The sequence below is a fragment of the Podarcis raffonei genome, chromosome 17 (assembly GCF_027172205.1).
Source record: "Podarcis raffonei isolate rPodRaf1 chromosome 17, rPodRaf1.pri, whole genome shotgun sequence".
Lineage (NCBI taxonomy): Eukaryota > Metazoa > Chordata > Lepidosauria > Squamata > Lacertidae > Podarcis > Podarcis raffonei.
The window spans coordinates 13,221,282-13,231,009 of NC_070618.1; positions in this window are offsets into that span (position 1 = coordinate 13,221,282).

Sequence of the window (9,728 nt, forward strand, 5' to 3'; positions counted from 1 at the left end):
GTTAAAAGGGACCAGATAATTTTGGAGAGCAGCGCTGGTTTTTGGCCCTTCATTTCCAGAGGTTGCTGCTCAAGACACCAGCCGATGAAACACTGCAATTAAGTAACTACAAGCAGCAACCACTTTTCGCGCAAAACGAAGTCCAAGCTACGAAGATGCTGCTGCACTTCTGTATCTTTTCTCTCATGCTCAATCTGCAGCTCTCAGTTCCATCAGGTGGGGCTGGAGGAAGGAGGGGGGAATAGCGCCCGAAGTAAACCCGCAGATCAGACCATCTATGCTAGTCTACCACTACAAATCAGTGGGAGAAGCGCTTGTGGTCCTTCCTCCGCTTTCCCCCTCTATGGTTAGCCCTTGGAACACCTGCCCGCGCCTCCGCCTCCTCCTCCTCTCCCTGAACTGCTTTCTCTATGGTTGCCCTCGCTCTCCTCTCAAGGCTCCTCAGCAATTCATAGGCTGCGCCAGGCTGCCCATTTCATCCGGGTCCTTCGGCGGCACAGCTGCAGTACAGCCTAGCAGGAGCAGTGGTGATGGGCAGAGGGGAGGCCCCAGGCAGAGACTCTCAGTTTGGCGGCCGCGAGGAGGATGGTGGTGGAAGGTCCCAAGGCTCCCGCCAGTCCCGGCGGGGAGGGGCTCCTGGGGGCCGAGGCTGGTGAGAGGAGGCCGGGCAGCCAAGCAACACAGTTGGAGCCTCCCTGGCCGGCAGGGAGGGAGGGAGGGAGGGAGAGGAGATGTTTCCTTTGAAACCTGGGAAATTTAAGGGACATCATCAATAAGGGACTGCAGGTGCTGGGATAAGGGAGTTTCCTGCCAAATAAGGGACGCTTGAGAGCTATGAGTTGTATGCATGCCACACAAAGCGTTTTTTTCCTTGGGGTATGCAGTACTGGCACCTCTTTATGCTGCTGTTACAAAGCGTGACACTTATTGTAACAACTTCATGATGAGTACAGGCACCTATTTTTCTAGGGAAAAAAGCACTGGTGCCACATTTATGCAAGAGTGCAGAAAAAGCATTGCCTGTTGCATGGTTCTTGGAATTCCTGGAAATCTTCATTGTTATTTTTTTTTAAAGCAAGTTTCTCACCCTTATTGAAACAAAACACATGCAAGTATGTTGATAATGCTTGCTGAAACCTCAGAAATTGGAGGATTACTACATCAGATTTCCTGTGGTTAGGGGAGGGGTGGGTTTTCAATGCCTTGGGCAGCCCCATGCTTCTCATACTTATTGGTGTAAGTTCTGTTACAAAAACATAAAATAAAAATGCAGAATAAATAAGGTAAGAAAATTAGGCACATCTGCTCAGTTACAGAAGCAAGCCATTGTTGATGTACACTTTATTTTAGTGCTAAATTCACAGGCCTATTCCCCAAAGCAACCACTGAATTGAATCATTACAGGTCTAATAACGGTAGGCTTCCTAGCAGAAGGCTTATGGGGTGGGAAAAGTCTCTCTTTGTTCACAGTGTAGTGTGCAAGCCGCTGAGCATCATAGGACTCAACATCCAGCCAAATGTTCAAGGGGGAAAATAATAATGCCAAGGTTGCAGGTTTGATCCCTGTAAGAGATAGCTGCATATCCCCGCACTGCAGGGCATTGAAGATCCTCAAGGTCCCTTTCCAACTCTATAATTCAGTTATATCATTGGGTCTGCTGTGAGCTGTTTCAAAATGTCCTTGATATTTGATTCTTTTAGACCCCAGCCAAGCAGGGGTGGAGGAAGGGGGTGTGGTGGGGGCGATCCGCCCCGGGTGTCACCACTGAGGGGAGTGACAAAATGCCTGCAGCGCGCCCGAGCCACGCGTCTCTCCTGGGAGTGACGCGGTAGCTTGGGCGCCCGCAGGCTCCATGCTGCCCTAAATGGTCCACCCGCCACCTCCCCCTCAGCTGTAGGGCGGCTGAGTGGGAGGAGGCAGGCAGACTCCTCAGAGGCCCCACGGAGCGTCCTGCCCCAGCTTGCCCCACCCCATGGGCCGCGGGCCCTGCCCCTGGACGCAGGGCACGCACCGCCCCAGCCGCCCGATTGGCTTGCTCCGTCGCTGCAGCTGAGGAACCAGTGGCCCTCCAGTTGGCAGTGAGGCAAAATGGGAAGGTGCCACCTGGCTTCCAGGTTCCGATGAGATTCCTCAAGATGTCTGCGAGATCTTGCCAGAAGCCACAGCTGTTTCTCCTTGCTTCTCTAGCGGCGCCAGTGGGAATGGGTAGGGCATGCCTTACCACGGGAGAAGTGAGACATGGCGGCAGTGGCGAGATCTTGTCAGTGTTCTGTGAGATCTCACGAGATCTCAGCGGAAGCTATTGGTTCTCCTTGCTTCTATGGCAGGGGCAACAGAGTGTGAAAATCAGCTATGCGACTGCTGCACCTTGGGATTCTGCCACCCAAGATGGCTACCTCAATTCCATACCTTCCAAAGTTTCTCTGATGAAAATAGGGACATCCTATTCAATAATAACAATAACAATAATAAAACCCGCCCCAGCCACTTGGGCTTGGTTGAAGGAAGAACAAAGCAGATATGAAGGAACAGTGAGTGACATTTGAGAAAGAGAGATGTTGGGATGAGCTGTGGGTGGTAGAGTAGGAAGAAAAGATTCTCACAGAAGGTTGAGATGGCAGTCTGCTGCTAATTACTTTAGCTCAAGCTGTCTTACACCTCAAGTTATATTTTAATTGAAATTTATTATAACTTCATTAATTTTAGTATTAGTAATTGATATATATTGCATGGAATTTAATGGGTTTAAATAAAAACGTAATAAAGCATTAAACATTAAAAAACTTCCCTGTATGGTGCTGCCTTCAGAGGTTTTCTAAAGGTTGTCTAGTTACTCATCTCCTCGGCTTGGGGGGGAGGGTCGCATCACTCCAAAGCCTCCAACATTTCTCCAATGACCAGAAGGTCAGCGGTTTGAATCCCCGTGACGGGGTGAGCTCCCATTGCTCGGTCCCTGCTCCTGCCAACCTAGCAGTTCGAAAGCATGTCAAAGTACAAGTAGATAAATAGGTACTGCTCCGGTGGGAAGGTAAACGGCATTTCCGTGCGCTGTTCTGGTTTGTCAGAAGTGGCTTAGTCATGCTGGCCACATGACCCGGAAGCTGTACGCCGGCTCCCTCGGCCAATAAAGCGAGATGAGCGCCGCAACCCCAGAGTCGGTCACCACTGGACCTAATGGTCAGAGGTCCCTTTACCTTTTTAAGGAAAAGCAGGACATTCTGGGATCAAATCAGAAACTGAGATGGCTTCTGTAAATCCAGGACTGTCCCTTGAAAATAGGGACATTTGGAGGGGTTGCAGTTCCCCTCATGGGTGGTGTCTGGACTCCAGTTCCTATCAGCTCCAGCCAACACAGTCAGTGGTTAGAGCTTCTAAGGGGCACATTGTTTCCCAGCTCTGTTTTAGACTTGTGTTACTTTTAAGTTTAGAATAATGGAGGGAGGTTTGTTTGTTTGTTTTAAACTTACAGCTTAATTAGATTTTTAAAATGCTGTAAATTAAGGTCCCCAACTGCACAAAGGGATGTTGGGAGTCCCAACTTGGGACAGAGGGACAACAATTTACCCATAATCAGGCAAGTCTGTGTTTAACTCAGATTTAAAATTGTGAGCCACATGAACAGACTTAAAAATAATAATAATACAGTTCTTATACTAGCACAGCTAGATGTTAATTAGAAAGTATATTAAGCACAAGGTCAATTATGGTTTCCAGCCAGACAGTATTTTACTGGTCTGACCTGTAAAAGTGTTTTGTTAAGTAAATGTAACGTCAAAGAAGAAACATGTGCACTATTAAAGTAATTAAAACATTATTTTAAGTATACCACTAAAGAGTGACCTTTAACATGGAAATCCCTCCTTTTTAAAGGTTCTCCCTGCAACAGACTTGAAAACAATCGCAGTTCAATAAATCAATAGACACCAGGTTGTGGCGGACTTCACATCTAATACACCAGATTCCATCTTGATTGGCCATAGACCAATCTGACTTGCCCAAATTCTTCTTAGCGCTGCTTACGACAAGCCATATTATGCTGTGAGCCATGCAGAGGCCCATAGGAGCATTCTGATCTGCAGTACAAATAGGATCAATGACATTTGCGTACAGTCTCCCAGATTCTTAAAGCTCCAGCTTCTAGAATGTGTGGCTTGCTAGGTGCATGCTGGTTCCTAAGGTAAAAGTAAAGGGACCCCTGACCATTAGGTCCAGTTGTGCCCAACTCTGGGGTTGCGACGCTCATATCGCTTTATTGGCCGAGGGAGCCGGTGTACAGCTTCCGGGTCATGTGGCCAGCATGACTAAGCCACTTCTGGCGAACCAGAGCAGCGCACAGAAACGGCATTTACGTTCCCGCCGGAGCAGTACCTATTTATCTACTTGCACTTTGACGTGCTTTCAAACTGCTAGGTTGGCAGGAGCAGGGACTGAGCAACGGGAGCTCACCCCATCACAGGGATTCAAACCGCCGACCTTCTGATCGGCAAGTCCTAGGCTCTGTGGTTTAACCCACAGCACCACCCGTGTCCTACTGCTGATTAATCGTGTGTTTTGGGCAATGAACAACATCTGTGTCTTTCTCAATTACAATCGTACTCTGGTTCTCGAATGTAATCCATTCTGGAAGTCCGTTCGAGTTCCAAAAACCTTCGAAAACCAAGGCACAGCTCCCGATTGGCTGCAGGAGCTTCCTATGCTCAATCGGAAGCCGCAGAAGCCACGTTGGACATTCGGCTTCCAAAAAACGTTCACAAACTGGGACACTCACTTCTGGGTTTGCGGCGTTCGGGAGCCAAAACGTACGAGTACCAAGGCGTTCAAGAAGCAAGGTACAGATTGTGTAGATCTAACATGGAAACACTTCCTACTTTCTTCTGGGGGCCTTTCCATTTTTATTTCTTTTCTGCTGGTGTCCATACCCATTGTTTATTTTTTATTTTTAAATAATTTTTATTGGCATTTATAAGGAGAAATACAAAACTTAATATCAAATATATTTTTTCATCCAACATTAATCTAAATAAGAAAAAAAGAAGAAAAAAGGAGAGAGGAAGAGAAGGAGATAGAAAAGAGCTTAAATGAGAAAGAAGAATAAAGTTCAGAAACTAAAGAACTTCCGATTCTTCATCTGTCTGCTATATAAAAACAGTGTTCACTTTGTCCAATCCAATATAACACCCAACAAAACCACTTTCTATAAACAAACATTATCTTCAATCTTCAAATCCAACTATCATTATTTCATTTTCTTCTTCTGCGAGAGGTTCCCAATCTTTAGTAAACGTTAACAATGACTTTTCTCTGATTAGACATGCCAGTTTTGCCATCTCAACTAAGTCTGTTAATTTTAACAACAATTCTTCCATTGTTGGTAACGATGAGTCTTTCCATCTTCGTGCATCTAAAAGTCTCGCCGCCGTAATCGTATATTGAAACCAAGTTCCATAGTTGCATATCCACAAGCTCCAGTAGGAAGGGTTCTGGTTTTAGTCAAAAGTTAATTTTCAAAATTCTCCGTAACAGTATATGTAGTTGTATCCAATATTTCTTGGCTTTTTTTACATGTCCACCAAGCATGATAAAATGTCTTCTAGGGGCCTTTTCAGATGGCCTCCTTCTCCCATTAGAATTTCCCTTTTCATCCTTGGGCCCATTCTAGGTGCAATCAAAATCTAGTAGCTGAAAACAGCCTCTTTTTCTCTCGCCTGTTTTTATTATTACTCAGAATTGGCTCCAACTTCCAGTTTCCACTCATATAACAGAACTCCTCACCTTCCCACCCCAAATCTGTTCTGGATGGTTGCAGGATTCTTCCCTCTGAGAAGAATTTGGGAGATGGGAGGTGCATGAGGGGAGGGATAAAGGGAAAGAGGGAGAATGATTTGCTGAGCGGAAGTCATTCAACTCATCCAATGACTTGTAGGATACATCTCTTACTCCCAATTACAACACTGCGATTTTATTTCCTTATTAATAACATTTTATCTGCCTCTTTCTCCCTCCTGCGTGAAGGTCCAAACAGGCTAGCACAAGCGATTACATGAAGGAGCGCTAGTAACCACATAATAGGTATAACATCAGCAACAAGAGCTTCTGTTAATTATAATTGCCTCCTGACTCAACCTAGCTGGTGTAGGAACGTCTTCCTCCTAAGTGTCTGAAGTTTCAGGCTTAGAGGGACTTTTCTTGGGAGTTCCAAAACTGAGGGGCAACGACGGAGAAGGCCCTGCTCGAGGCCATTATCCTGTCGCATAGCGCTCACAGTTAAAACAGCAGGCAAATGGCATCAGTTGTTGAACCTTGGTTGAGACAGTTGCTTTGCAAACTAATCTCCCATGCGTCCTCTTATTTATCCAGGACATTCCCTATTTCCTGGTACAAGTCCTTGGTTAATCCATGTCTCCATTTTGGGAGGACCTCTGCAATCTTAGAAACATTGTTTGTTGTACTTCCAATTTTCGAGTTAAATTGGATGTATGTAAAAGAGAATGCATATTGACTTGGGATTAAATTGTGCGAGGGATCAGCAATTGTTGGCACACAATTTAGCTGATGGAAGATTATTTTGAAACTGTTGATAACACATTTTAGGATGGTTATGTTTTTGTAGTATATCTTTAATGAAAGTAATACACACACCCTCTTTGCTTTTAAATCAGCAAGGGATAGATTATTGTAATGTAGAGGAAATGAAAGCAGCATTAATGAAGGTGAATATGCCCCCCCCAAGCTGGTCATCAGAAGAACCTTGTAACACCAATAATTTGCTTGTTCAAGAGCTTGCTTGTTTTCCTCTTTCCTCCTCATCTCTTTTTCCTTTTGTGCCCTGACCTTTTAGACTGCCAACCACTGTGCTACTACTGGGAACTTTCCTAGCTGAAGAGCAAAATGTAAACACTTTGAATAGAAACAGAATATTGAAGAGCAAGCAGGCATTAGAAATCTGCAACAGCAGGGGGACAGAGTTACTTCGGTGATTCTTGATATGAGAGAAGAGGTGTCATAAATGGGGGGGGGGGGAAGTTCACATTTTCGCCCGTGAGATGGTGCAAGGTAATTAATTCTCCATGGCTTCAGAAGCCTTCAAGTGCCTGTAACTGCTCTTGGTGCTTTCCTATCTAGTGATATAGGTGGCTGACGTGCTCTCCAGCTGTAACTGACGTCTTTCACCAAAGAGTAGCAAGGAAGTTAACAGCAAAGGGAACCTTAAAGCATAAGAAACTGTCCATGGAGGCACAGGTCAGCTCTGTGTCCAGGGCAGCTGTCTACCAGCTCCATCTGGTACGCAGGCTGAGACCCTACCTGCCTGCAGACTGTCTTGCCAGAGTGGTGCACACTCTGGTTATCTCCCGCTTGGACTACTACAATGTGCTCTATGTGGGGCTACCTTTGAAGGTGACTCAGAAACTGCACTAATCCAGAATGTGGTAGCTAGACTGCCAACTTGGAGCGGCCTCCGGGACCATATAACTCTGGTCCTGAAAGACCTACATTGGCTCCCAGTACGTTTCCGAGCACAATTCAAAGTGTTGGTGCTGACCTTTAAAGCCCTAAACAGCCTTGGCCCGGTATACCTGAAGGAGTGTCTCCACCCCCATCGTTCAGCCCCGGACACTGAGGTCCATCGCCGAGGGCCTTCTGGTGGTTCCCTCATTGTAAGAAGTGAAGTTACAGGGAACCAGGCAGAGGGCCTTCTTGGCAGTGGCACCCATCCTGTGAAACACCCTCCCATGGCAGAGTATTGCCATCCTGGCTAGTAGCCATTGATAGCTTTATCTTCCCTGAATTTGTCCAATCCATCCAAGTTAGTGGCTATCCTGCGTCTTCCATAGTTTAGCTATGCTCAGAATAACTTTTTTTTGCAAGCTACAAAAATATTCTTTTTTCCTCTCTCCTTCCATACGCCAGATGCTTCTCGAGGGAAAGTGAGCAGGCTGACACTGTTTATTACATCAGCTGGAAGGTGCCCTCTGTTCATCCATGAACGCAATGTGATTTTGTTTTGCGATCAATTCAGATATTAATACTCTAGTTTCCAGTCTGTCGCAATCCTCCTCGTGACAAGGAAGTGTGTTTTGTGAGTCGCCCGTGACCTCGCGCAATGCATGTAACTGCATTTTTACAACACAAGGAGAGGAGGGGACTCTGCCGATGTAAAGAGACTGCATTTTCATTGAATGTCTGAAACCTTAATAGCGCAGAACCCGACTAACAGGATTTAGCAAGCCTTAGCATGCATCGAAATCAAGCCTGCCAAGTCCAAAACAAAATTATGCAAAAAAGGTTTCTGAGCTGCAGCTCGATGGCTCAGTCGATGCAGCACATTTTCTCGTTATCAGCCTCGCAATCTGACATAAGTTCTTCTGTGAAATGGGCTTGGGGTTTCTTAAACTTTAATTGCTTGTTAACAACCGCACAAATGCATCTGCAAACTGCTGTTTCTGCAACAAAGAGAGGCTCATCGCTTCATTAGGCCTCCTGTTCAGGAATCTGGTCACGATTTCTTTTACGGCCACAATTCACCCACCCCAAATATGTTTCTTACATGTGCAGGGCCGGCCCTGTCATTGGGCAAAATGTGGCGACCACCTCAGGCAGTGGATTTTGGAGAGAAGTAGCAGCAGCCCTATAGCTGTTTTTCCTAAGCCTTCTGGGCATCCCCCTTCTGTTGGGAAGCAAATGTAAATAAAGCTAGGCAGCCTAGCCTGCCCTGGCCTCCCTAAATTATCGCTCTTTCTTCAGGGGAAGTAGAAAATATTGTCCCATTACCAGTGTTGAAGTTCATCTGTCATTGCACTCAGCTCCTGCATGTGGAATGAGGAGGGGGACACCATATTGTCCTTTGCCTCAGGCAGCAAAATGTTTTGGGCTGGTCCTGTGTGTGTGCATGCCAAGATTGGGACCTTAAAAAATAATAATAATAACAACAACATTGAAGCCCCACATAGCATGTGGGGCACTACTTTGGAAGGGGAGGTTTATAAGCGTCTTTTACTGAAAAGACCCCATGAAAATAGAAAACACAAATCGCTGATGCAGCAATTCAAGACCTGGTTGACTGTCGTCTGTGGCCTAGTTTCAGTTTGTAATTTGACGCTTTTTGTTTTATAACTGTTAAGTTGTTGGTGAACATATCAGACGACACAGCGATTCTTCAAACAACTCTTGTTTATTCACAGGCCAGAACAGAACTGAACTGAAAGGTTCAGTCAGCCTGCTTATATAGAGCTCCAGTACAACGTAACTGTAACAATTTTCTAAAACTATCCAATCACTGAATGTCACTTTCGATCCCTTATTTGCATAACTATCTACAGTATCCCCCTGCTGGCCCAGGGTGAGAACTTCACTACATAACAATAACCATGGTCAACTTGAGCATTTTATGGCGTATTTATGTCACACTGATTTTTAATTCTCGGTGGACTGCGGAAAAATGAGCATTGGATAAGCTTGCTTCAGTACCACTGGAATAAATGAGATAGGGTTTGTTCTGAAGTCCCATGAAATTTGCTGGGATGTCAGCATGCTTAATTTTCATCAGAGTGCTCCAAATATTATTACTTTTTTTTAACCTTGCTGAAGCTTGTCTTGACATGTCTTTGAACCCTTTCATAACAGGAGTATGTTTAGAGGATTGGCAGCCATTTTGAACAAACATGTGACAGGACATTGGTTAAAAATTGGTGGCGTAGGGAGCTGGGGGAGGCTTTTTATAAAGATTTTT